At 45.9% G+C, this 26771-nt stretch overlaps 1 protein-coding gene across 2 annotated transcripts in view; it reads right to left on the reverse strand.

The window, feature by feature from the left end:
• Positions 1-4392: 4392 nt before the first annotated feature.
• KLHL25 (kelch like family member 25) overlaps positions 4393-26771 on the reverse strand; it is a 213080-nt gene continuing 190701 nt past the window's right edge. The window contains exon 3 of one of the 2 annotated variants that reach the window (XM_086958110.1): positions 4393-6959. The gene's annotated coding sequence lies outside the window, so the exon portion shown is untranslated. The remainder of the gene's footprint in view (positions 6960-26771) is intronic. The other variant, XM_086958111.1, reaches the window with a different exon arrangement.

Below are 26771 nucleotides of genomic sequence, written 5' to 3' on the forward strand. Positions count from 1 at the left end.
GTTTCTCACACATGCGCAGTACGCACGCTTCCCTTCCCGGAAGCGCAGACGCGGGATTCCTCACCGGAGGCTCATAAAACCACCCACACTCTCTGAATCCGGATCGACGAGACCCGGTCCCGAGGGCTGAATAGGCGTACCTGCAGGAGACGGGCGCCGTGGGCGTGAGTACTACTCTGGGTGCAAAGGACCATTTAAGCTAAGTACTGTTACTGCTTGCTGACTGTGTTTTGTCCCTCTTTCTTTCCCATTCTTGCTTTCCTTGTAGGATGTGCCAAATACGCCGTCCCCTCCCTCCCGCGGTCTATGGGGTGGATTTTCATCCCTGGTGAAGTGAGGACTTACCTTTCCTCACCTCTTTCATTGCTTTTTTGTTGACTGGTCACTGGCCATTTGGCCCATTGATCGCAGAGTGATTTAGTGTTGCCTGAATGTTCTCACTGCCATTCGCCTCCTTTTTCACCTATTTACCCTCCCTGCGCACTCACACTGTTAGATTCTGCAATTTGGCAATCTACCATGAGAGTGTCACTGCATAAAGCCATACTACCTACCAGTTAGTCTCAGCCACAGGCAGAGCCACGCACCTCTGCTATTAGGTATGAGTTGTGCACCCTGGCACCTTGAGCACAAGTAATTAGCTTGAATCGGCTAATCTATACGACAAAAATTCTAATTGTTTGTTTGTCTTGTTTTGTTTGTCTGTTTTTAATCCCCGCAGGTGCTTTTAATTTTTGTCTCTAAATTTTAGAGACCGGAGGAGTGTGCGTCCTGCCTTCGGGTGGTGAAGCCCCCCCCCCTTTTTTTGCACTTCACAGACTTTTTCACTTTCAAGTCCTCTGGTTGGGTGGGCCTTAGAGTGCCCATACCGCCGAGGTTTACACTCTAGGTCCTGACGAATGCCAGGTTAATTATACCACACCGGCTGAAACATGTTCATGTTGACCATTCACGTTGTCACTTAATGCTAGTGGGAGTAGACCATCCAATTAGTTGGCCTTACTCACCATCACATTTTTTAACCTTGTCCTTGATGATCTTTGATTAAATAAATTTTTTGATACATACAAGGCAATTTTAAGTCACCACTTCACACTATTCACGTAAATTTTCACATAGCCCTCCCACCCTCACAAGACCAGCTCCGCAGTAACTCTGGCGTCGCAGCACACCGGGGTGGCATTCGGTCACACCCGGTGGGGCCCGATGATGAAGCAAGTCACCGACCAGGTCGGTGAGTGAGGGCTTTCTTAACAAACCAAATGGGCTTTGTTGGTTCCTTGTGCTCTGTGCTTCTTCCCACCTTAAACAGAACAGGAACACTCTTTTGTTGTTGATGTGTAATGTGACAATACACAGTTTTATGTTTTCACCTATGCAGTAGCTAATTGTCAATATAGGTCCTAAAGAAAGCCTGGGCTAGAAGTCCCTTTGGCTGAAACTAGTCGACCACTTTTCACGGTCAGCAGTATATTTGGTACACGCCACATCTGCATTGATTTTTATTAGGTTTGGGAGAGATATTATAGTAAAGAGTTTTTCTCTTCCATATCCTTTTTAGATTATCACTCACTTGCACTGCACTTAATCTCTTTCCATCACCATAGTCAGTATATATCCTTCAGTTACATCGTATGATCAAGTAGTCTAACTAGTCATTAGTCCTTTTCTATCACTCCATGCGGAGGTCACAGGAACTGATATGAAATCCAAACCACACGATCTCCTTTTGTGTAAAAAAGTTTGAGTGGTAGGAAAGAAGGATATCCAGATGATGACACTGGCCACGTTTGCCAGTTGATGGAAATCTGACTGTTTCGTAATAGTCTCTGTCTCTGATGGTAGTCTCACTTGTGGAATGAAATATTCCTTCTGGGATACTATACAGTATCAGTAGGCTACATAGCTAATTATTGTGGTTTCTCTTTTTCTTAACCTCCTTTTGTTTGATAACCGACTTCACACACAGATTAATCATAATCTGCTGTACATAAGCAGATTGAATGTTTGGCCACCCTGAGTTCATATCACTCCCACCTGACCTGTCTACAAAGTATCCTACCATATTGAGCTGGCGACATCTAGAAAGTGTTTACTAAATAAGAGATAACATCATGGTGGCATTTAAAAGAGTTTATCGCCACTGGAACGTCCATTTTTATGACGTTCCTGTGTCGATAAACTCATCGCATTATTTACAAGGCGGTGTTAAGCCACTTACATTAAGGCACTACAGGGGACACCGAGGGTCCCCGCATGCTGAGACTTCACCATGCAGCAGTCTGACATCTCAGTGAGGGGTGTCCAGTTCATGACCTGGACAGGGTTTTATATTCTCTCCCGCCAGGTATTGAGGTTGGATCATCCCTAGGGGGGCTTCTTGGCTTCGCGCCTACACACAGAGAAAAGTTTACATAGTAGGAGTACACCTGATTACTAAATTGTTTTATATGCATGCATATATACACTGCTTTAGCACCATAGTAGAACTGCATCTGCTATTCACTATTTTGTTCCGTCTAATTACTTTCATCTGCTTCTGTCTACTGATTATTGCAGCACATGTATTTTGTACAAGAATATCGTTGGTTCGGGAAATATATTGAAAACGTCCCACTGTGTATTCTTTGTGAACTTCTCTGAGAACATGGAGCATGTGTGACTGAGTGAAAGGTCCTGATCTGTTACCATGATCCCTGAGGGATCAGGGTGGTCATGTTCAATGGTTGCCAGAAACCATTCGCTCCCAGGTAGCGTTAGAGTGGCTTATGGTGGCACTGTGTGCTAGCTGGTCTCTTTCAGGAGGCGTGTGTTATTGCGAGCAACACTGACAGCAACATTGATGTCTCTGTCTAATCTCGCACTAGAACGAGTGATTGCAGCAATGGCAGTAGTGCGAACTGTTGCCTTAGCGGCTTCATCAGCCATGGAATTCCCTGCAAAGGGTTTGCTAATATATTTATGACTCAATGTGTGGATAACATGAACCCGTGGCAAGCATTCTTTCAGCTTCGCCACTTGTTCCCAAAGCAGCTTGTGCTTGATTTTGCAACCCTTAGAATCACGAAATCCATTCTGTCCCCAATAGAGAAGGTATTCATTATAAGACTGGACACAGTAAAATGAATCGCACAGTATAAGTGTGGGGAATCCGTGATCCATACTTTGTAATGCCAGAATCAGGGCTTTGAATTCTGCCAGCTGCGCTGTACAGTCTCCTAGGTACTGCATGTGTTTTTTCAGGACGGATCTTTCCGTCAATTATACACCTTTTTACTATTGTACACACCACGGAATATTGATGTCTTATCCCTACTTCAGGTTGAGCAGATCCATTAGTGTAAATGATGTCATCATATCAATCTAAAGGGATAATTTCATTCGGCAGAGGATATTCTTGCTTATACTGCAGGAATACTTGTGTTTGTTATGTAGAATCGAATCTGTACTCCATATCTGTTGCATTGAGAGAGTTAGCCCATTGAATCCACCTCGGAGGTAATGCTTAGGCATTTGGAACGCACACTTTGGTAACGGCCTCTAAGGTGGGTACCGGGGTAACGACAGTTATGCATTTCTCCTGTGCTAGTGCTCTCTCTCTTTCACTACAGCAGTCTATACCGCTGTGAGAATCTTCTCAGTTAGTGCAAACTGCTGTCTTGTGAATAAGGCCCCCTTTCACAGAGCACTTAGCGTGAAAGGGGCAGGCAATGGGTGTCGTAGTGGGCATTCCGCCGCAACAACCATTGCTTTTTGAAGCTGCCCCCTATTTACAACGGTGGCGTAAATATGGGGCAGCGCCAAAATTAAGAACAAAATAACCTGGTCTTACAAGGCAAAAGAAGGAGAAATTATTAATTTCTCCTCGCTTTTGCTGTTTCTATGTCTGCTGCACAATGCAGCACACGTAGAAACAGCAAATCGTCATGATTGATTGTTCATGTGCAGGAAGGTGTTCCTGCCTGCACACAAACAATCATGAAAAAATAACGATTTGCAACTTGCACAATGTAGCACACAGGAGTTACAAATCACCATTAGTGATTGTTTATGTGCAGGAAGGCACATAAACAATCATTTTGTCAACGCAGGCACCCTTGCACTGCAAGGGTGCCTGCGTTGGCGCTAAGCAACTGAATTTGGCGCCAGTGCTGAGGAAAATGCAGGTGTGCGCTGTATCATTGTAAATACGGCGCATCCCTGCATTTTCAGAATGGCATTGCACGGTCTAAGCAATTATGGCTTAACGCCGTGATCCGCCATTCTCTGGTACATATGCCCCATGGTTTGCTAATAATAGACCATTGTTAAAAGTAACATTTGGTATTTTATTGTAAGAAACAAAGCCAAAACGATGAGATCTTTAGATCTAAGATAAAACAAGACACTAAATAGACTTCAAGTAAAGTTTAATGAAGCTCTTGTTAAAGAATATAAAGACTGGCATGTACAAATCATTTACAAGCGCCAGATCAGCAAGAAAAGTTTTGCAAATCAACTCTGGCTTAGGCAAAGAATGCTCCAAACTAAAAAGAAAACTCACTTGTAATATGTTATAGAGGAGAAGCAAAGAACCCCCCAAACTCTGGTGCACATCATACTTCAAAACACCCCATGCACACCAGACTCACAAATGGGATAAGCTGAGAGGGTCCCGGGCTCGACAACTTACACCGGGTGCCTCAACCGAAGACCTCTGCTCTTCCCAAAGTTCAAATTTTATATACAACTAAAATATATACCTAAAAATAAAAAGTAATTTTAGTTCAGCAGGAAACTAGACAGCATTTTTTCACAGTGCAAAGGCATATTAGCATAGCATACATTGGGGGCCTATTACAGAAGAGGTTCTGTTTCACAAACTCCACTGGGCCCTGGGGCAATTGGGTATTGACCCTATTACAAATTAAGAGTCACATATCGGGTGCACAAAGAATTGTTCAAAGAGTGGTGGACGCTCCCTCTCTGTGAATGCGTCCATGAGAGCCCACTAAACGAGTTGCTGCTTGAAGCCTTTCTCGAGAGTTTCTGGGTACTGGTATGGCCTACACGACCATATCAATGGGGCACTGAGTCTTGCAAACGGAAAACTGAGGCTTACAAAGGTAAAGTGCTAGGCTACTCAGGTGCCTATAAAGACACCCTGCCTTGTTCACGTTCAATATGTCTCCATCATGGCCAAAACTGGTTGCTTTTGACAGGACTTTCCAGCTACATTTGGCCAAAGACTAGTGCTAAAGTCAAAAGTGAACTTGGAGGTAGGACGCCTCAAATTGTAGACCGTTCCAATATTGGAAGTAAGGTTAACCTGGTGCAGGTTCTTTGGTGGAATAGGTATTGTGTCAACCGGGTATCATGTCATTTTAAATGATTTATTTGTAAAAAAAATCGTCTGAACTGTGCAAAATGTAACAAACTAGGCAATCTGGTGTTAACAGTAATGGTCAGACACTGAGAACGTTCAAACACAAGTACGGCCGGGCTAATGAGTGACCATAAGTATGTCTGTGGATTTTGTTACTATAGGTCTAGAGAAACTAGGACAAGAGATGGAGTCAATTCAGACATGTCTGACAGGCATTCTTGTGCGTTCATCTCTGTCGTTCTGTTCAGTGGTATGAGCCCCACCACAGAATGTTCTTGAAAGACTTATTTACTCTCTAGTACAGTAAGGTGGAACAATCTTCTCTCGCGTCAAAGCTCATATTTGTAACAGTTTTTGTTAATTTCTTGCCGTGTTGATTCATCCCCTCATTTACGTGCTGACTAAGAAGATTACACCAAGAAGGAGACATTGACATTTTACGCAATATGTCACCCTAATTTGTAGGCCATCTGACTTCTGGGCATTTCCCGTGATCTCCTTCTTGTAGACGGTTGGGCTGTTCCTCCTTAGCAAAGTCTCCCCTTAATCTTTTTCAATTATATTTCTATTTTTTTTACGGATGAACTGTGCAATAAACGTCAGGGCTTCAATACTGCACAAGATTGACATCCAGAACTGGCCATCTTCACATTGTTGATGTGGCTGGAACGTCATGCGTTCCTGAGCTCTTACATTTTCGCATGAAGGAGCTCAGGCCCCCACGTGTCTTTTTTTAACATCGATCAGCTCGGACACGTGCACAGGCGCACCATGCCTCCTCCGTGGTTTCCTAGTAACAACGGGTGCTAGGGCGGCACTCGGCCTGCATGGAAGTTTGCGGGCAGTGTATCTAAAAAGTGTAATAAGGCAGAACTTTATGAAAAACGGATTCCTATTACCATCAGCACAATAGAGTATTTCGAATGTTCCCAACGCTGCCCGAGGCACATTCTGAAACTGTAGTTGGATTGAGGCTTCGATTCCCACGGAGCCTCATCTCTCTATTTAAAGGCCTCGTTCACAACATGCCCTCATGGCTGATGTCTGCAAACGAAGGCACAACCCCAGTGACCACTACAGTGCAAGAATAAACAGTCTGAAAGTGCACACTGAAGAACCCGCAAGGCACATCTGCTGAACCAGCAAACCCCAGGCTGTTATTACGCAGGGATTTGGGGGACACTTCCAACGCGGCGGAGCAGCAGAAAACAAATACAAAACTCCACGTCTGAATATGAATCAGCTGGAGGCCACGTCCTGGCTTTTCCAAAGCACAGGCTGAGGACGATACTCTGCAGAAAAGCGTTCTTGAAAACGGCCCATATTCAAATTGAGTTTGGTTACATTGACCCCCCCCCCTCCCGCTGAGAAAATTTCGAACCCAGCAAATGTTTTTTGATCTCTCGAGTCGCTTCTTTTGCTTGGTAGTTGAGAACAGTGCTCCGAAATGTCACCAATAGACACGGGTTGTCGCAGCCCGGCCTTCCGTTGCTGCTGCTGCTGAACAGGAATGTCTTTGTTCGCTCTGGGGTAAACTGGGCAGCCCTCAATCCCAGCGTGTGGACCCCGAGAGACGAAAAATCCCAGACAGCATCTGGAGAGGAAATCAAAAGGAGAAAAAACATTAAAGCCAGCTCAGAAAAACAACTCTGGTTACTTGTTTACAATGACTGTGAGGTTATTTTACATCGTGAACAAAACATCTGTTTAGCGGGCACAACAATTTATTGAAGACCTGCTTAGAGCAGAGCAATGTTTTTTTAATTCGCACACAAGTTGAAATATTCAACCTCGAGATTTGTATTTTTCTTTTGTGAGGCGCATCTTATGTACAGGTTTTCCTACTTAACTTTAGACCTGCCATAAATATTCTCAGAAGTGCAATAGAATGAATGAGGCTTTAATGTAACAATCGCAAGGGCTGTTAGGAATTTTAAAATGACCATCCTTCAGCATTTAGGTAGTTGAGTTTATATTAGTCTGCCACATTAAATGATGAATACTTACACGTATGAACGGTATACCACACTGTGCATCTACATGAATATATATATATATATATGTATTAAATGACAGATTGAAAAGCTTTACGTGGAAATACAATGCACCAATAGTTCCAAACGAAAATATTTTTTGCTTTTCTTTCACGTTGCACAGATGTACAAAAGGAGGAGGGGGATCTCTGAAGGATTGGTCACTGAAAGGGAATGTTCCATGAGCTGCAGTGGTGATTGCAAGTGCCAAATGTATGCAAAGGCAAATGGCAGCTAAGCTGCTTAATGTGGTGCGTGCCACAAAAAAAAAAATATGTACATAGTTTGCTCCAAGCATACTCCTAAAACTTCCACTCCAGGCGAAAAGAGAGAGATGGGCGACAAGGTTCTGGCAGGTGGGTATTTTATTTAGACCTCCTCTCTGCGACGCGTTTCGAGCACGAAGTGCTCTTGATCACATAGATTGGAATACAGCAAATGCCAATGTTTTTAAAGTTTGCTTGGTGACCACCCATTGTGAGAGTCACGTGGCTTCCAATACTAAACATAGAAGAAACACTTCGCAAGTGTATCTCCATCATTGCGGTGAGTCAAAATAGTAATCAAGTTTTCTCTATGAGATTATTGGATTTTACGTTACCTTTGGCAATTCTATAACAGCATAAATGCTGATATGTACAAATGTAGCAAATCAGAATAAATATAAATATACATAATATATAAATTTATAAATAATGATAAAATCCTAACATGATTTGCATCTAATAGGAACCTTGAACATTGTATTTCCGACCTCCATACGTAGATATTTCAATAAATACATATGTAAACAGTACACTGTGCAAACATTAGCAATTTGTGCAAAATCTGCAATACTGGGTCAACGTAAAAAAAATACAATAACTCATTGTTGGTTCCTACGAGCACTTAATGGGATAACTCCATACAACTCTCTTGTCATTTGCATGAATACATTGGCTTAACTTTTTTCAACATATCCAACTGCTTTTGTTAACAAGTTACTAAAAAATGTGTCTGTATGGAAGCCTATAAATACTAAAAAAGTGATAAATATATAAATATAAAAAGTGCTACAGTGCTCCAACATAAATCTACTGAAAACACCCTAATATTACATAATTTCATAGAATATATACACACACCTCATCCTTATTACGGTCCAAATTCTCTTATCATGCAAAGAACAGCGGTTACATTTTTAAAAATATTTTTAAATTATTTTCAATAATGATGGAAAATACCAATGAACCTGTTATATATAGTTTGTGTTAAAAACACTAAATCCTGATAAAAATAAATTCATAAGTCCTAAAACCTGAATAATTCCATCCTAATCCATCAACTTTTGTCAAAACAAATGAAGATCTACAATAATATTGCCACATGCTCGACTTGAAAACAATGATACATATCTAGGTGAATAAATACGCAAGTAAAACCACAGATTACACACAAGCTCATAAATAATTGTGCAGACCTTCGGTATTATTCAACCCATTTGGACTTTTACTATCCAGCTCCAAAATCATGCGTGTCTCTAATTTTCTTAGGAGTTTCTCTCTATTACCACCCCTTCTCAGGGGGGCCACCGCATTTATCACAAAGTACCTGAGGCATTTCAACTCGTTGTTGTGTTCAGCCTTGAAATGCCTGGCAACTGGATAGGCAGTGTCATTATTCACTATGGCCCTGAGATGTTGCAAAATTCTGACGTGCACCTGCAGCTTGGTGCTACCGACATAGCGTAAGCCACAGGTGCACGTCAGAACATACACAGCATACTCTGTTCGACATCCATAGCTTCCTTTGATGGCCACACTTACGTCCGAAAAAGGGGTATTGTAGTGGGTGGTATTGATGCCGAACTTACATGCTATGCATGATGAGCACTTATGGAAGCCTGCTTTAGGTTTAAGCCAGGAGCTCCCAATGCCAATTTCTGGACTCATTTTAACCAGTTGGCTCCTCAAAGATCTAGATCTTCTGTACGTGATGGTGGGTGTTTCAGGTAACCTACGGCCTAACACCCCATCTGTAAACATGATATGCCAGTTCTTTTTAATGATTGATTTAATTTTTCTCTCTTGCCTACTAAATGTGGTGATTAATCTGGGGCTTTCTCCCTCCTTTCACTAGGAATTGCTTTGGGGGCTAGCAAAGAGTCTCTTGTCCTGTCCCTAGCCTTACTTAAAGCTCAAGAAAGAGCTGCTTCGGTGTATCCCCGCTCTTGTAGTCTCACCACCATCTCATTAGAACATTTATCAAATTCCTGTGGCGAGCTACAAATACGTTTTAGTCTTAGCAGTTCACCAAACGGAATACTTTCTATGAGGTGCTTTGGATGACTACTGGTAGCATGTAATATGCTATTCCCTGCTGTTTCTTTCCTGAACAAAGTTGTCACTAAACTGTTGTTAAGAACTGAGACTTGTACATCCAAAAATCAACTTTGGTTTGGCTAATATTGGATGTAAAGTTAAGGTTACTGGAGTTGCTGTTCAGACTGTTGACAAACTCCTGTCCACTTTTTTTTTATCTCCCTCCCATACTACGAAGACATCATCAATAAACCTTAACAAGTGCCGGGCATTATGTATGTTGGATTTCTTGCTTAGGACATGTTCCTTCCACCAGCCAACATGCAAGCATGCATTGCTGGGGGAGAAACAGCATACCATAGCCAGGGCCCTTTCTTGCTTCCAAGACTCCTTACCAAACAAAAAGAAGTTATTATTTAAACACCAGGCAGTCAATTCACACAACATCTTGTTCATCTCTCTATATATATTGAAGTTAGTGCAGGAGAAAGACTGCTAAGTGGGGAGGGACAGACACAGCAGTAATATTAACAAAAAAACAAGGTGGGTGGGGAGGGATTGGGGACACAAGGGACAAAGGTGGGGGAGAGGGAATATAATGCAGAGAACAATACATATCTTTGCGGTATAAAAGCATCACATAGTAGTTTCATCACGTGCCCAGATGGACTACTCACTCTTAAAGCTGAATGCTGGTAGATAATGAGGATATTGTAAGAAACTGAATTATTATTTGAGGTTGAAGGAAGTCAATTACAAGTAATAAAGAGCCTGATTAAGAGTTCTGCGGATGGATTACTCTGTCAAATTTGTTTTTCACTACCGCAATGCCTATCTCTCCCATAGGTTAACATTGAGATTACCTTGTTACATTTTATAGGTGTCATTTCTAATTGAGAAAATATGGATATTTCGAGTATGGTGTCTCTAGGTTCACAATTTAAAATAATAACTTAAGGTAACGTCAAAATTTAAATTGTAATTCTGAAAATCTCACTTTTAGAAAGTTGGCATTTTCTTACGTTAACCATTCTGTGCCGCCTGCCTGTCTCGGAATAAACGTCTGGGGTGGGTGACAGCTGGGCCTTGTGCATTTCCTCTAGACAGCCACACACAATGGGAGCTTAGGTGTGACTTGTTGGGCCTTAATGGGCCATTAACTGGCTTGATGGAAGGGGCGGAGCTAGTCCCACTTGCACCTGAATAGGCTGTGCCCTGTCGCAACACAATTGGTCTAACAACCCAGTATTGTCACTCCAGCCAGCTTGGAGCCAGGGCAGGGGAGGAAGGGGATTCCCTGCACTTCAAAGCCACTTTCTAGAATCTTCTTACACCTTCCGGTACCAGGGCATCAAAATAGAAATGCAGTACCTCGAACACCACCACTTCAGTACACTTCTGGGCCTGTGGTTACTCAGTAAGGAAGAAGGATTGATCTATACTACTATTATAAAGGAAGAATTTTGAACCTTTGAGGCGGGTTAACTCGGGAACCACAGCCCCAATCCACACACCTGATACATCGTTGTAATCGTCAGGGTGTGCAGATGGACATAGGCTATATAAACGTAACAAATATACGTTATTTAAAACATTTACCTAAAAAAAAGTAGTCCCTTGGAAGAAGCGCCGGCCGCGACGTGCCTGCTGACGTGTGGAGCGCGGGGAGGAGCGGCGTCCAGGAGCGCAAGGAGGACCGGCGGACATGGCGCAGGGAGGAGCGGTGTACAGGCAGTGAGGAGTGGCGGACAGGCGGTGAGGAGCGGTGGACAGGCGGTGAGGAGCGGCAGACAGGCGGTGAGGAGCGGTGAGCAGGCGGGGAGGAGCGGTGAGCGGCGGATGAGGTAGGTTATTTATTTATTTAGTTAGGAGCGGTGAGCGGCGGAAAAATAAAGCAAAAATGACGATCGTGAGCAAGAGGAAGCAAACGGAGCATTACAAAAGTGAGCCAAGCGGTGCATTACAGGAGGAAAAAGTTACGTGTGCAGGTTACAAAAGCGTAGAAAGTAAACATAGAGGTATAGGAGGAAAAAGTGACGTGTGCAGGTAGCAAGAGGAAGCAAACGGACCATTACAAAAGTGAGCCAAACGGTGCATTACAGGAGGAAAAAGTTACGTGTGCAGGTTACAAAAGCGTAGAAAGTAAACATAGAGGTATAGGAGGAAAAAGTGACGTGTGCAGGTTACAAAAGCGTACAAAGTAAACATAGAGGTATAATACTGCAATATATGGAGGAAGGCTCCGGGGGACCCACGGACGTCGGGCGGGAGGGGGCCCTGAAGCCTAATTGCTCCCGGACAACGTCGGGACGGGCTGTTAGTGTGCTACTAAAATGATTGCCACTCTGCTAGACTGCCACTCTGCTGGACTTCCACTCTGCTGTGCTAACAACCTGCTGTCCCCTTGCCTGGGAGTGAGAAGGACTGAATTTGCATCTCTAAAACCCAGAACCTAGAACAACTCCAAGGGCCAGCTGACTGGTCTACTGTTTTCTGAAGTCTCAGGGACACAAATGACTTTCAACAAACCTGCTTCTGCACCTGGACTCTGCCATCTGTGAGTCTATCCTGCCAGGTAAACCCACCCCAGTCCTGAACCCATGAAAGTGGGTCTAAGGTCCTCTGCTCTCTTTGGTCTTCATCGGAACCACCGCGAAGTCTCGCAAAGCAACATAGCGCAGATCGCGCACCTGGATTAAAGGTACTGTGTTCAGCAGGCCCAAGTGGGTCACTGTAGCCGGCCAACACTGAATTGCGCTTGGCTTGAACTTGTGACTTTGTCCCGGTCCGGTGAGACCAGATAACCACAATTCGTGCTTTGTGTTTTTAGGCACTATTTTTATTTTAATCTTTGAAATTGCACACTCCTATTCTACTAATTGGATTTTTGTCCTTTTGGTGTAAAAATGTTACTCTATTCTTCTCTTGTGTTTTCACTTTACCACTGTTTGAAGTGCTGCAAAAATACTTTACACATTGCCCTGTCAGCAAGCCTGAGCCACAAAAAATTCAAAACAACTTTCTAAAAGTGGGATTTTCAGAATTGTGACTTAAAATCCAACTTTCTCATTAAAGAGAGTTTTAAATGACAACTCTTTAGACACCAAACTCAACATTTCCACCTGCTCCCAATTGAAAGGTATCACTTTTTAAATGTAATAAGTTCACCAAATGTTATCCTAAGGGAGAGGTAGGCCTTGCAGTAGTGAAAAACGAATGTAAGTGTATTTTACTACCAGGACATGTAAAAGTTCATAGTAAATGTCCAACTTTTTAAATACACTGCACCCTGCCCTATGGGCTGTTTAGGGCATACTCTAAGGGTGACATATGTATTAAAAAGGAAGGTTTAGGTCTAGAAACAGGTTAACTTACTAGGTCAAAATTACTGATTTAACTGTACACAAAGGCTGCAATGGAAGGCCTGAGACATGTTTTGAAGGCTTCTTAGGTTGGTGGCACAACTCGTGCTGCAGGTCCACCACTAGCATTTAATTTATAGACCCTGGGTACATGTGCACCACTTTACTAGGAACTTACAAGTACATTACATATGCCAATTGTGTGTAAGCCAATTTCACCATGTCTAACGGAGAGAGCACACAGTTTAGCACTAAATGGCAGCGGTAAAGTGCACAAAGCATTAAGGCTAACAAAAATGAGAGCAGCAAAAATAGAGTAAGGCAACATGTTTGGGGAAAAACTACCCTAAGGCGGACTGGTCTAACAACACTACAATGTCAAAAATCCAATAAGTAAAACTGGCGATGTGAATTTCTAAAGATTGAATTAAAAATAGGGCAAAAAGCACACAGCGCCAACAGGTGTCATCTGGTCATGCTAGAGCGGGTCAAAGTCAAAAGTTAAGGTAGACCATGATGGAGTGCCAGATTGGATACAGGGACCATGTTCATACAGTCGAAGCTTTCCTGGTCATCGATGAGTCATTGGTAGGGCACCCTAGAAGCTGGATCCAAAGTGAGACTCGATGACTGTAGATTGCTGCAAAGTGAGGTCCCAATGCAGTCGTTGATGAAGGCGGTTAAGCTCAGGGCGAGCAGAGCCGAAGTCTGTGAACAGTGGAGCAAACCAACAAGCTGAGGTTGATTGGCGATTTGACTTTGAAGGCTGTGTCAGGAGTGGTGTCCATTCAGGTCCCAGACAAAATAATGGTTGAGAACCTGGAGGACACAACTTGGGGCTAGGAATCACTCCAACAGAGGCAAGTAGTACGATCCAGGTCAGATCCAGTTGGTACTGGTCAGCAGAGCAGTTGCAGGGAATGGGCCTCATGATGCTTGTTGTGTCCCTGTAGCTCAAACAGGAGGTCAGACAACTGACTCTTGGAGTCACTTTTGGGGTCCTGTGATCAAGGCAAGCAGGTCCAGTATTCCTTCTGGTTTCAGACAGCAGCACAGTCCTTCTGATCTTCATAGGTCTAGCAGAGTTTTAAAGTGAGGTCTGTAGGGGTCAACATTTATGCCCAGTGCCAGCCTGTGGTTGGAGGGCGAGCTCTCCCCCCTCTAAACCAGCTCCGGTCCGCTGCTCTACCCCACTAGGTTTGGTGCCATCCTGACTAGAGAGACAAAGGGTAGGCAGGCCTATGTAAGAGCATCAGTTTTCAGTGACAAGGCAGGCATCCTTTGAAGCTCAGGAACGGTAAGCAGGCCTAGGCGTGAGCTTCATCTACCAGTGCAGAGGTAGGCATCCTTTGAAGCTCAGGATGGGGATAAGCACAGCCCTCAGACCATCCTGTACAGGGAGGAGTCCCACTCCCAGGGCTTTATGTCTGCTGTCTCAGAACAATATACATCTCACCACAGCGGAGCCATAAAAGGCGAGGTGAATGCTGGACAGTAGAAGAAATGCCTATTGGTTTTAGGCAGGAAAATGACAACTTTATAAAAGTGTAATTTCTAAAATTGAAATATAAAATCAGACTGGACCATTAAGTTGGATTTTGGATTACTAATAAATGAGTCCTTGAACCATTTTCTAGCACTTACTAAAGGTAATGGTGTAAAACAGTGTTAACCTCTGGAAAAACCTGCCTTGCCATAGTGAATGACAATTTTGTAGTTTTTCTAGTGCTAGGGCATGTTAAACATTCTATGTCCTAATCTTTATATACCATGCACCCTGCCCAATGGGCATTTAAATCCTACCTGAGGGTTGAATTATAAGTATTAAAAAGGAAGGTTTAGGCCGGGCCAAAGGTTTGTTTTGCCAGGTCGAAATGGCAGATTAAGACTGCATTGGCAGGCCTGGGGATGGATTTTACCGGGCTACATTAGTGGGTTGACAATAAGTGCTGCAGCTCATTAGTAACATTTAATTTTAAGTCCCTGGGTACATGTAGTACCACACATTAGGGACTTATAAATAACGTAATTTTGCGTATTAGGGGCATGTCAGTTTCTTTACATGTTTAAAAAGGTGGTCACAAGCACTCTACCCCTGGTTAGCAGGGGTACATTTCACAGTCTTATGGTAAACAAAAAACGAGTTCAGCCACAGAGAATCCGGGGTGACCCTGCCTAAAGCGCAAATTTCAAACAGAAAACAACTATTTTAAAACAGAAGATGGAACATGCCAGCTGATGCTGAATCAATGCAAGCCCATCCTTCACAGTATCTGTCAAAAGTTAAAACATATGATAATTTCATCTCTAACTTCATCTGGTACCTTCCGGTGTTGTTTTCCTGTAAACTAGATTCTTTTGATTGACACTCCGAGGATCATGAAGTCTTGTTGCCAAAGGCATACTGAAAAAGATTAGTATTAGGTAATTTTCTTTGGTCATTGTTGGAGTGTTGAGGATAATGTGCAATATTGATTCCCAACCACTTCTGACTTATGTTGTACATCCTACAGATGTCTTCCCATTTGCTTTTATTCTAGGTCAAATCCCCATCACTTTTGTGCTTGGATGTGTTCTTTCAGTTTGGTTGTTTAGACGTCCTACTCACTCTCATTCCTTAATCATTCGTATGTCAGCAAAGGTATACAATCTCAGTATTTGCAAGCAACTCCTTCTATTATATTGAATTCTATGAAACTGTTTTACTGTTTACTTATCAGAAAAGAAAAAAAAACTGTTTAGCTATCAGTAGTCAAGCCTGTGCAATATATTTTTTCTTCCTATCTTTCTGTTCAGCAATTTTTAAAAAAACTTTTGTATTCCTATGGCGTTTGACTACGGGGCCAGCAGAACACTTACAAGCACCAAACACAAGAAAGATTCCTTTTTAGGTCGAGCCTAGGCAGCACATGCGCTGTCTCTTCAAAACATGCTGTATTCACTGTGTCTTTTAATAGTCCTTGCTTGCTAGTGAGCAATCTCTCCTCTCTGTCCCTCCTTTTTCTTTTTAGTTTACTCCCACAGAGCAGGGACCAAGTACTGTATTTTTACGGTTTGGTTGTTTATCTGTTCGTTTGGGGGACTATTTCTTTCTTTCCTGCGTTTCTTACATTGTGGGTACGTGTTCTGCTTCGGTGCCCATATTTTATTGCAACATCATCCCTCCTGCCCCTGTTGTTGCTACCATCTTTCCCATACCTCCCACACATCCCACTCCGTTTCTTGTTCAGCGGGTGAGCGCCTAAGGGTTACTTCCTATATAAAGTGGCATTCATTTAAAATTGAAGGATACAAGAGCCATTGTTTTCTCTCTATCCCGAATGAAACAGGAAAGGGATTATAGCCAGCAATAACAACTTTTTTGAGAGAGCAACAAGGCGCTTCAGCTGTTTTAGAACATCAGCATCTTATACTTTCTAGAAATGAAAAACAAATGAATCCTTCCTGCACCTACTGCTCTGCTGCTTGTTCAGCGGGCGAGTGTCTAAGGTTTATTTTCTGTTTAAAGCAGCATTGATTTGAAACTGAAAAATACAGGAGCCTTCGCTTTCTCTCTATCCCGAGGGAAAAAGAAAAGGGACAATAGTCGGTGTAAGAAGATTTAAGACAACCTCTATTGAAAGCTATCCTAGTGGTAGCTGTGGAGAGCAGCCTTCAGGCTAAGTCTTGAAGTAATGTAAAGCAGCTTGTTTTACCAGTCAAATATCTTGTGAATAACCAAATGAAAGGAGAACAACACCAGGTATATATATAAAACATATGTATTTATTCTAAACGGGGAACATCACTTACAACGCATTTATTACAACGCACTACCATTACATCGCAACCATTACAACGCAAACCATTACAACGCATTGCGCTGGGGGGCGCTCTAGGATAGGGAATATATTTAATTTACTATCCAACACCTTCCCTACTATCCACGGGGACTGGAGTTGGAATAGTAAATTAAATAATTCACTATCCAGCGCCTAAAAGCACTATGCGTTGTAGTGGTATGCGATGTAAAAATCGCGTTGTAACAGCAGGCGTTGTAATAGCCTGCGTTGTAGTGACACCAATCCATTCTAAACACATCCCTATAGTCTCTTTATGAGTCTAGAGGCAAAAGTACATACAGTAAACTCAATAGCACACAGTAAATTAGCATATTATACGTTGAGCCCTAAGGGCGTAGCAAACCATACATTAAGAAAGTGGTATAAGAAATACAACTGGCATAGAGACAAGGCCTAGAGTCTGTAGAACCGCTGGGGCCACCAGGAACCACCCACGGTAGTGAAACAGGGGACTGGTGCAGTGTCTCAACACAACCATGAATCACCATAAACTTCTATGGGGAAAGTCGCGGTTGGATTTTAAAGACTAAGGACACTTAGAAGAGAACTTGGAGCAAACCCCTTTAGAACGAGGAGGTTTTAGAGTCAACACCCACGGGAGCACCGCAGTACTTGAGTTACCTCACCCAGGGAAGCCGGGTGGATAGGTGTCTTATCATGTAAGGTTTCTTCGTCGTTTTCAATGGCGATCTTGCTGCAAAGTGCCGCTGGCGTCCAAGTGGAAAGTGTCCAGTGTGATCCAAGCCTGGATCTAAGATGAGAAGACGCTGAAAGCAGAGAAGACAGAGTCTGGGTCACTTGCCAGTGACCTGGAAGGCGATGACCGGATGCCCACCGATGTCGGGTGCTTGCAGGTGAAGAAGGTGAAGCTTGACTCTTCAGCCACGTGGACCAGGATGTGGAATTTTAGTTTGCGATCTGAACATCATCTGCGCCAGCTTGTCACCTATGTATTACGTGCACGGCAGCCATTTTAGATATCATGGTCTCCCTGTCCACGATCGATCGCCAGTGCACCCCTCTGACCCAGCAGGCATCCTCCGCGCACCCTGGCTCCCCCTCCCTCCTCCTTATGAGCATGACCCATCTGCATGACCCTGTCCTTGGGAGTCACGCTAGCGCCTGACCAACACCTCCTCTCTTCCCATGAATGCCCCTCTGTTGATAAACCTCCCCTCTGCGCTGGATTGTCCACGCAGCATGAATACCACTCCATTGATGGCCCCTCACCCGGTGTCCGACTGTCCACACAGGTCCGAGGCCATTGCCTAAGCCGAGAAATACCATTTACTGCCCTTATTGTATGAGGTCGCTCTCCTTCAAAGGACCCTCTATTGATCCAGGCCTCCCCACCCCCTGTGACATGATCAGGCGCACACATCCTAAGACTCGACGAAACACTCAGCTGCGTGATGACCCTCCCTCTTATCAGCAGGTTGAGGACCTCCATTGTGAATGTATATGGGGGTGGGATTAACACGAGGATTACGGGGATGTCTTTTCCCATGCCTTACAAAGTTGTGATTGTATTAAAAGAAGGTCACATGCCATAAACCAGTGTATAAGAGGCCAGGCCTCTGAGTGGCTGTTAGAGCACCTCGAGACGATACCTTGTTGTCTGATCTGATGTGTTCTGCTCCGTCGGAATAAACTTCTGTTTCCTGCCTTCTGGTCTCCGGCGCCTGCCTCATTGCTTGGTAAATTTGAATGGTACAAGGGCGGTTAGCGCCGGGCAAATCTTGAGAAAGGTCCTAGCCCTACCTTTTTCTACAATTTGGCGTCCCAAAGCGTGGGGCCCATCAGCGACACGTGGATCCAGTGGGAGAGGTCCCGATGACAGAGTGAACGACTGCAACGATCGGGAAGAGCTCATGTCCGATAGACCCTCGTCTGACAGCCGATCATCCGACCTTCACTAGTTCTGAACAGACCTCTCTCGAGTGATCTACGGTCCTGACTGGGAACCATCAGGAGTGCCGCGAACATCACGAAGGAGAGAGGACGATCGGGCGCTGGATCCAGAGGACAGGAAACCGTCCATGCGGTCCGGGTAAGGTCGTGTAAACACGACGAATTGAGGAAAATTGTTTTTGTTTGGATAATACTAGTATTACGCTTTGTTGAAACCTCTGGAGATTCGCTGTCTGCAAACGGGGAAAAACAAACAGGCTCTCTCTTTGCAAACAGTGAAGGATAGGTAACGCAGACTTTTGTCCCCATTGTAATCCGTCGTGCCTATCTTCCTCCCCCACTGTTTCCCGAACTGTCGTTCGTGGATTATTGTCTGGAGATTCTTTGTCTGCAAACAGGGAAGAACAAGGTCTCTCTTTGCAGGTAGAGAAAGAGTGGGTAGCGATAACTTTTCGTGCCCACTTATTCTCCCCACTGAATTGTTTGATTGGCCGATTATTCGGTATTGGTTCGTTTGAGGTATTCACCGCCGCCAAACAACGGAGAATAGAAATATTCTGCCTAGTCTTTGCCCGCTGTGATAAGATAGGTAGTGCAGACTTTTGTCCCCGGTGTAAACCGTCATGCCTATCTTCTCCCCACTGGTTGGTAGCCTGTTTAGCCCGGACCGCTTATTAGAGATGAACCATCCAGCTCCACTGGAGGGCACCCCTAATAAGGACATGTTCACTAAGTATGGACTAGTCGCTATAGCTTACACTAGACTATGGCATAAATATACGAAAAAGAACCCTGAAAGTCAGTGGCCACTGATAGGTTCCTTTAGTGAAAATAAAATAAAAACATTAGAAATAGCGCTCCAGAAGAATAAGACCACGCCCACTATGCTCGACAGTATCGGCATGTGGCGCAAAGAAACGGAACAACGAAAGAAAAGAGAAGAAGCAAAAGTAGGGAAAGAACTACGAAAGGCAGCCCACCTAGCCGCTAAGCAACTAGAAGAAGAAATAAAAGAAAGAAAAGAAGCTACACAAAACCAAGAATCAGGGTCAACAGGCCAATGTCCTGTTAGGACCCCCTCTGCGCTCTACCCTGAACTGCCCTCCAAACAACGGGCAAACGATGAGTTACTGCTAGGTCCCCCAATCATCTACATGCCCCCTCCATACGCTCCCAGCCAACAAAACCTGCAAGCCCCGAGTGTGAGTGAAAGTGACCCTAGTGCTAGTGCACCGGCCCTTACGGCCTCCGCACCAGCCACATTAACAACTTCGTCAGACGACCCCGAGGCTAGCAAACAATCACCAGCCAGGTTAAGTAGGTTAAGCAAAGATGAGCGGGATGGGATCAACGAAATAGCAAAGACATTGGTAGACCGAAGGGAGAGCGAAGAATACACAATGAGCGTATATAATTCACACGCCGACAGCCACAGACGGCATTTCATTTTGCGATTCAGCTACCACACCCTGAACGCGTATGAAGATAGGTATCAGAGTAAGGGTCCCGCTAAACTAACAACACTGTATAGGAAGGTTGATGTTGGAGATGGGACTGAACGTGAGGCGACGGAGCTCTTCATGCAAATGCTTGAGGTCTTCCGCCACCTCGCGGAACAGAAGCCAGAAGCCAAGGTTACGGTCCCTGAAACAACCTCGGCAGAAGTAGTCAATACTATGATGCCTATCAGAGAAGCGGCTCCTTACTGGATCCCGCCACGGGGCCAGGGGACGAGCGATGATATTAATAATGAACATGCAAAGGGAAGGGTTGTGTACAATTGGGTTTACCAACCATGGGACCGACAAGATATCCTAACCTTCAAACAAACCCTGCCCGACTTAAGAAAGAACCCAACGGCATTTTATACCGAATTAGGCACAGCCTTGGGTTCGACAATAATGACTTTAGCAGATATTGACTTGTTCTTTGGGTTATGCCTGCCAGCTGATGTGTGGAAGCAAATCCGGAAGGTTGACCACACAGATCTGTTTGGACATACCTGGGACCAACTCGGTAAACTAGATAGACAGCGAGAGCCGGGGAGTAAACCAGTGAAGGACATACTGGAACTCCCAGACAAACTGGTCCAGAAGTTGAAAACCCTGGTCCCGGAAAGAAAAGTAGACTGGTCGATAGTCACAGCCTGTCGACAGAAACCCCAGGAAGATGTGTCAGAATACTTCTCCCGATTTGAGACAGTGTTCTCCGACTACAGTGGCCAAGACATGACCACCGCAACCGGACAGCACCTGTTTGTGCAAAATTATGTAAAGGGACTAACACAAGAAGTCTCCCAAAAACTGCAGACGAGCGAGAGTAGTTGGGGGGCCTCCAAACCCGCAGCTATCCTTCAGATGGCTCAGTATTACGAGCACCAAAAGAATGAGAATGATAGGGCGTCCGAGAAAAAGAAGAAAGATTTAAAGGAAAGGGTAATGATAGCCCAGATACAAGGTATAGCGCTTGGACGGGAACACCAAAGGGGGAACTACCAATCAACCACCCCCAGAGATCTACCTCCTAAAGATCACACCCCAGCACCCCACACTGGACGTAGAGACGTTAGCAATGACCAATGCGCCTTCTGCAAAGGGCTCGGCCATTGGAAATTCCAGTGTCCAGTTCTGCTAGAAATGAATAGGAATAGGGATTCCAGGGATGTGACGGGTGGTCCGAGGAATAGAGTACAGGGACGAGGGAGCCCCAACGACACCAATAATGACAGATCAGGAAGACCGAACACATTTGACCGTCCCCGACAGAACCAATATCAGCTATCTGAAGGTGAACATGCCCCCGACTTTGCATAGGACTGCCAGGGGCAAGGGAGGGATCCAGTCGAGCTCTGTGTTGACCAGCAAGGTCCTTATGTCACCGCTAAGGTCTTGGGTACAGAGTCTCCATTCTTGGTAGACACTGGGGCGACACGTAGTGTGTTATCAAAACGACTGATTCCAAGGGCACCCTTGTCTGGCTCACACATAACGTCGATAGGTTTCGATGGGACGCCCTCCACTAACCCCCTGTCCGTACCTATTACCTTTGACCTAGAAAACAACACTACTGACGCGACATTTCTACTCTCCTCCAACTCCCCTGACGCCATTATGGGTATTGACTTACTGAAACATTTTCGAGCTACCATTAGGTGTTCCCCAGATGGAATACGAGTCATCCTGTACGACAACCCAGACATGCCCAGATCCCCTCCCCCACGACACATGTGCTCCGTAACTGACGCTGACCTGTCCCTGCTTGACACCCTACCCCCGTACCTGTGGGCCAAAAATGACTCTGATGTGGGGCGAATGATGATTGATCCTATTCACATAACTGTACGACAGGACGCTATGCTCCCGAAACTCCCGCAGTATCGGATATCACCAGAGGGTGAGAAGGCACTGGTAGCGATCATTCAGTCTCTGGTAGATGCAGGAGTGGTTGAAGAGGTGGTTAGCAACGTCTGCAACAGCCCAATCCTACCTATTGTTAAGAAGCAAGGTGAAGGAGATGAGAAAGCGTACCGCTTCATCATCGACCTGCGAGAGATTAACAAAGTGGTTGTACCCCAATATCCTGTGGTCTCTGATATCACCACCATTCTGACCCTCATCCCGTCCACTGCCACCACCTTCACTGTTATCGACCTTAAGAACGCGTTTTTCTCTATCCCCATTCATCCAGATAGCCGTTATCTGTTCGGCTTCACCTTAAAATCCCGTTCGTACCGATTTTGTAGAGCTCCCCAGGGGTACACTGAAAGTCCCAGCATTTACAGCCAGGCCCTCAAAAGACAGCTGGATGCCTTCCAGCTACCGGAGGGAGTGGTGTTGATCCAATATGTTGATGATATCCTTTTGGCGGCCGACACCACCCCGCTTGCAACGACAGCCACCGTCCAACTCCTACACTTTCTTGCAGAGAATGGCCATAAAGTCTCCAAAAAGAAGTTACAGTTCTGCCAGCCACAAGTGACTTACCTAGGCCATCTTCTGTCCAAAGAAGGGAGGAAACTCACACCCGACCGAATCCAAACCATCCTAGATACCCCCATCCCGAAAACACAGAAGCAGGTCCGCTCTTTGGTTGGCCTAACCTCTTTTTGCAGACAGTGGTTGCCTAATTACAGCCTCATTGTGAAACCATTACTTGCCCTACTGACCAAAGATGTCCCCTCCCCGCTTCCTTGGACCGCTGAGTGTCAAGCCTCCTTTAAAGAATTACGGGATGCACTCTGCTCAGCGCCTGTCCTAGGAACGCCGGATTACTCCAAACCCTTCTCCCTCTTCACCCACGAAAGGGAGGGATGCGCATTGTCTGTCCTAACTCAATCAATTGGTCCTAAGCAGCGCCCTTGTGCCTACTTCTCCGCCACTCTTGATCCTGTAGCCAGAGCCTTGCCTGCCTGCCTTCGAGCAGTAGCCGCCGCTGCTGTCTCTATCCGTCAGAGCGAGGGAATTGTACTTTCCAACTCCCTCACAGTGCTAGTACCCCATGCAGTCGACACCCTCTTGAATCAGACAAAGACCCAGCACCTGACTAGCGCACGACTGACAGGGTACGAGTTGACTCTACTTGCACCCCACATCACACTGAAGAGATGCACGACTTTGAATCCTGCCACATTACTGCCTCTGCCTGAAAATGACCCCGACGTGCCTCCCATACACGACTGTGTGACCCTCACGGACGAACAAACTAGGAGTAGGGTTGACCTCCGAGACACTGCTTTTCCCGACCCCGATGGAGAGCTATGGGTAGACGGCTCTTGCATCAAACTCCCAGATGGCACCACTTCAGCTGCCTATGCAGTAACGACAGCCCGAACAGTAGTTGAGACAGCCTGCATCACACAACGATCTGCCCAGGCAGCAGAGCTGATAGCCCTCACCCGAGCATGCATCATAGCCGCAGGGACCACCACGAACGTATATACGGACAGCCAGTATGCCTTCGGAGTGGTCCACCATTTTGGGCTCCTGTGGAGGGAGAGGGGATTCCTGACATCCCACGGCACCCCGATCCTCCACGGAGATCTAGTTTCCGCTCTGATTGAAGCAGTTCTCCTCCCCAAACGACTAGCGGTGATCAAATGTCAAGCACACAAAAGGGTGACAGACTTAGTTGGGCAAGGGAATGCATTGGCCGACGTCACTGCACGAACCACAGCTGAGAATAGGACGGTGACGCGCATGTACATGACCAGGTCACAAGCAGAAACATGGAGTGACACAAGGATAATGATTAGAGACATACAATCGGCCAGCACCCCTCACGAGCTGACTAAGTGGGCAAGGATGGGTTTGAAGGATGAGGAGGGCTGTTGGCGAACGAAGGATGCAAGCAAATGGTTGCTGCCCGACTCATACCTGATCCCCATACTGACAATGGCTCACTCCCCCGCACACATAGGATCTGCACCCATGATCGAACTCATTTCCAAAGTCTGGCACAATGACAAAATCCCTGACTCAGCCAGACGCCTAGTTCAGCAGTGCCTCATCTGTCTGCAACACAACCCCGGGAAAGGAACTGTAGTGCCCCGGGGAGGGTTTGGGACCCCCAATCACCCCTTTGAGGTCCTTCAGATGGATTACATCCAACTGGAGAGATGCCAAAGCCTGAAGTATGTACTAGTCATCGTATGTGCCTTCAGCAAATGGGTAGAAGCCTATCCAACCCGTGACAACACTGCCATGACTACTGCCAAAGTACTACTGAAGGAATTCTTCCCTCGTTATGGCCTTTGCCGAATTTTATGGAGTGACAATGGCCCCCACTTCATAGCTGAGGTTATCCAGCTAATCCTGAAAGGGTTGGGGGTGAAGCAACGATTCCATGCGGTCTTCCACCCCCAATCCGCTGGTCTAGTGGAACGCCACAATGCCACACTCAAGCTGAAACTGGCAAAAATAGTGGCCACCACTGGACTTAACTGGCCGGATGCCCTCCCACTGGCTTTGTTATCAATGCGCTCCACTCCCACCAAGCACCATTTGACCCCCTATGAGGTCGTGTTTGGGCGGCCTATGAACCTCTGGACTGCTCCCAAACCGACCTCCATTCATGACGTCCCAGACGTCCTACTATCTGATTATTTGTGCAAGTTGACTAAAACGTTGTCTGTCATTCATCAACAGGTGCAGCAGGCCATCCCCGATGCTTCCAGGGGCCCCGGTCACGACATCCAACCGGGAAATTTTGTATTGATACGAAATTTCCAGCGAACCAAGAGTCTGGAACCTCGGTGGACGGGCCCCTGGCAAGTGCTGATCACCACCCGAACAGCACTCCGAGTGGAGGGGAAGAAGCACTGGCTGCACGCGCATCATTGTCGGAAGGTCCCTGCAAACCTGGCCACGACAGAAAACGTCAGCACCCAAGAAGAGCTCCTGACCAAAGACCGACCGATATTGGACTGTTATCCAGATACTGGGGCACTCGAACTTGCAAAATTCTCTGATCCTACTGTGCCATCCAGAGAAGGGTATTTCCTGCGTCGAAAGGAGGGAGTCTCGGCTAAGTAGGCCACGGACTAAGTTAAAATCTCAGAACGGTGACCTACACACAATCAAGGGTTGCTGGGAGAGAAGCTAAACAAAGTCTGTGGTTCTGCCCACTACCGAGCCCCTTGAAGGTGATGGAAGCGCCAGATAAGAAGATGATGGAAGCGCCAGATAAGAAGATGATGGAAGCAACGGGAAATACCCAGTATAGGAATCCAAAGACTGACAACCTGCACAAATCGAAGACAATTGCACTCTTCATTGTCTTCCTCTTCTGCCTCCTTCTCATGACCTCCCTCTGGATTCTGGAGGAGAGCACACCGGCTCATGAGACATTGCTACCTACTGCACAGCCAACACCCCTGAAAGAGCATCACCTAATCTCTCTGTCGCCTCAGCTCCGAGAAAGGCGCAGGGAATTCTGGAACAATTCCTTTGTGCAACTGTTGCACCAACATAACCTTGCTGCAAATGCTACGAACTGTTGGATCTGTGGGTTGCTCCCACATGCCACTGGACACTCCATCCCCTTCATCCCTTCACCCTTCTCAGTTCACGGCTCTTGCCTCGCCTGGTTGATCCTCATGCAAGAGAGCCACAGGGACAACGCCACCTCCAGCCGGACAGTGTCACTCTTCTACTCTGGGTTCTGGCTGAACAAAACAGGAAAGACTCCAGCTGCCCTGTGTCCAGCACTCGCAGGCACCACCTTCATCAAAGACATTCCAGCCAAAGAACGAGTCGAAGTACAGGTGCTCCACAATCCAGCCAGAACCACCTTCTCTCATCTGCAGAAACAAACTACCGCCACCCTGACTGTGGCTCTGTCCGTGATCAATGTCACTGGCCTTGTGTGCCTAGAAGGCCAAGGAACGCAGCTGGTGGGTTACAGCGCCTGCCGAGTCACCAGAACATTGGACTCAGCTGAACCCCCTTCTTTTGTTGCTTCTCCGAATATGTACTTTGTGTGTGGCACCAAGGCTTACACCTGGCTCCCGAAAGGATGGAAGGGCACCTGTTATATTGCCTTCGTTCTTCCACCCACATATGTAGCCCCTGCCAACCACCACCGGCCGAGGCGTGCAGACGACCTTGGGCAAGCCGACTCCACTGGAGCACAGTTCCTGGATGCAGCAAAGGGACTTGTTCCTCTGTGGGGCCCAATGGCTAACAGCCGTGCTATCCGACACCTGACCCAGGCAGTAGAAACAACGATCAATATCACGGCTGGCATCCTCGCCAACAATACTGCGGAGCTTCAGGCGGTCCGCCTCGTGACCCTCCAAAATCGTCTTGTCTTAGACGTGGTCCTAGCCGACCGAGGAGGAGCATGCCGCATCATCGGATCCAGCTGCTGCACCTACGTGCCTGACAACTCGCCTTCAGTCTACAAAGCCATTGAACACCTCCACAGACTGTCCTCAGAGGTTCACCAAGAGCAGGAAGGAT

Source organism: Lissotriton vulgaris, chromosome 2_1, assembly GCF_964263255.1.
Source record: "Lissotriton vulgaris chromosome 2_1, aLisVul1.2, whole genome shotgun sequence".
NCBI classification, from domain to species: domain Eukaryota; kingdom Metazoa; phylum Chordata; class Amphibia; order Caudata; family Salamandridae; genus Lissotriton; species Lissotriton vulgaris.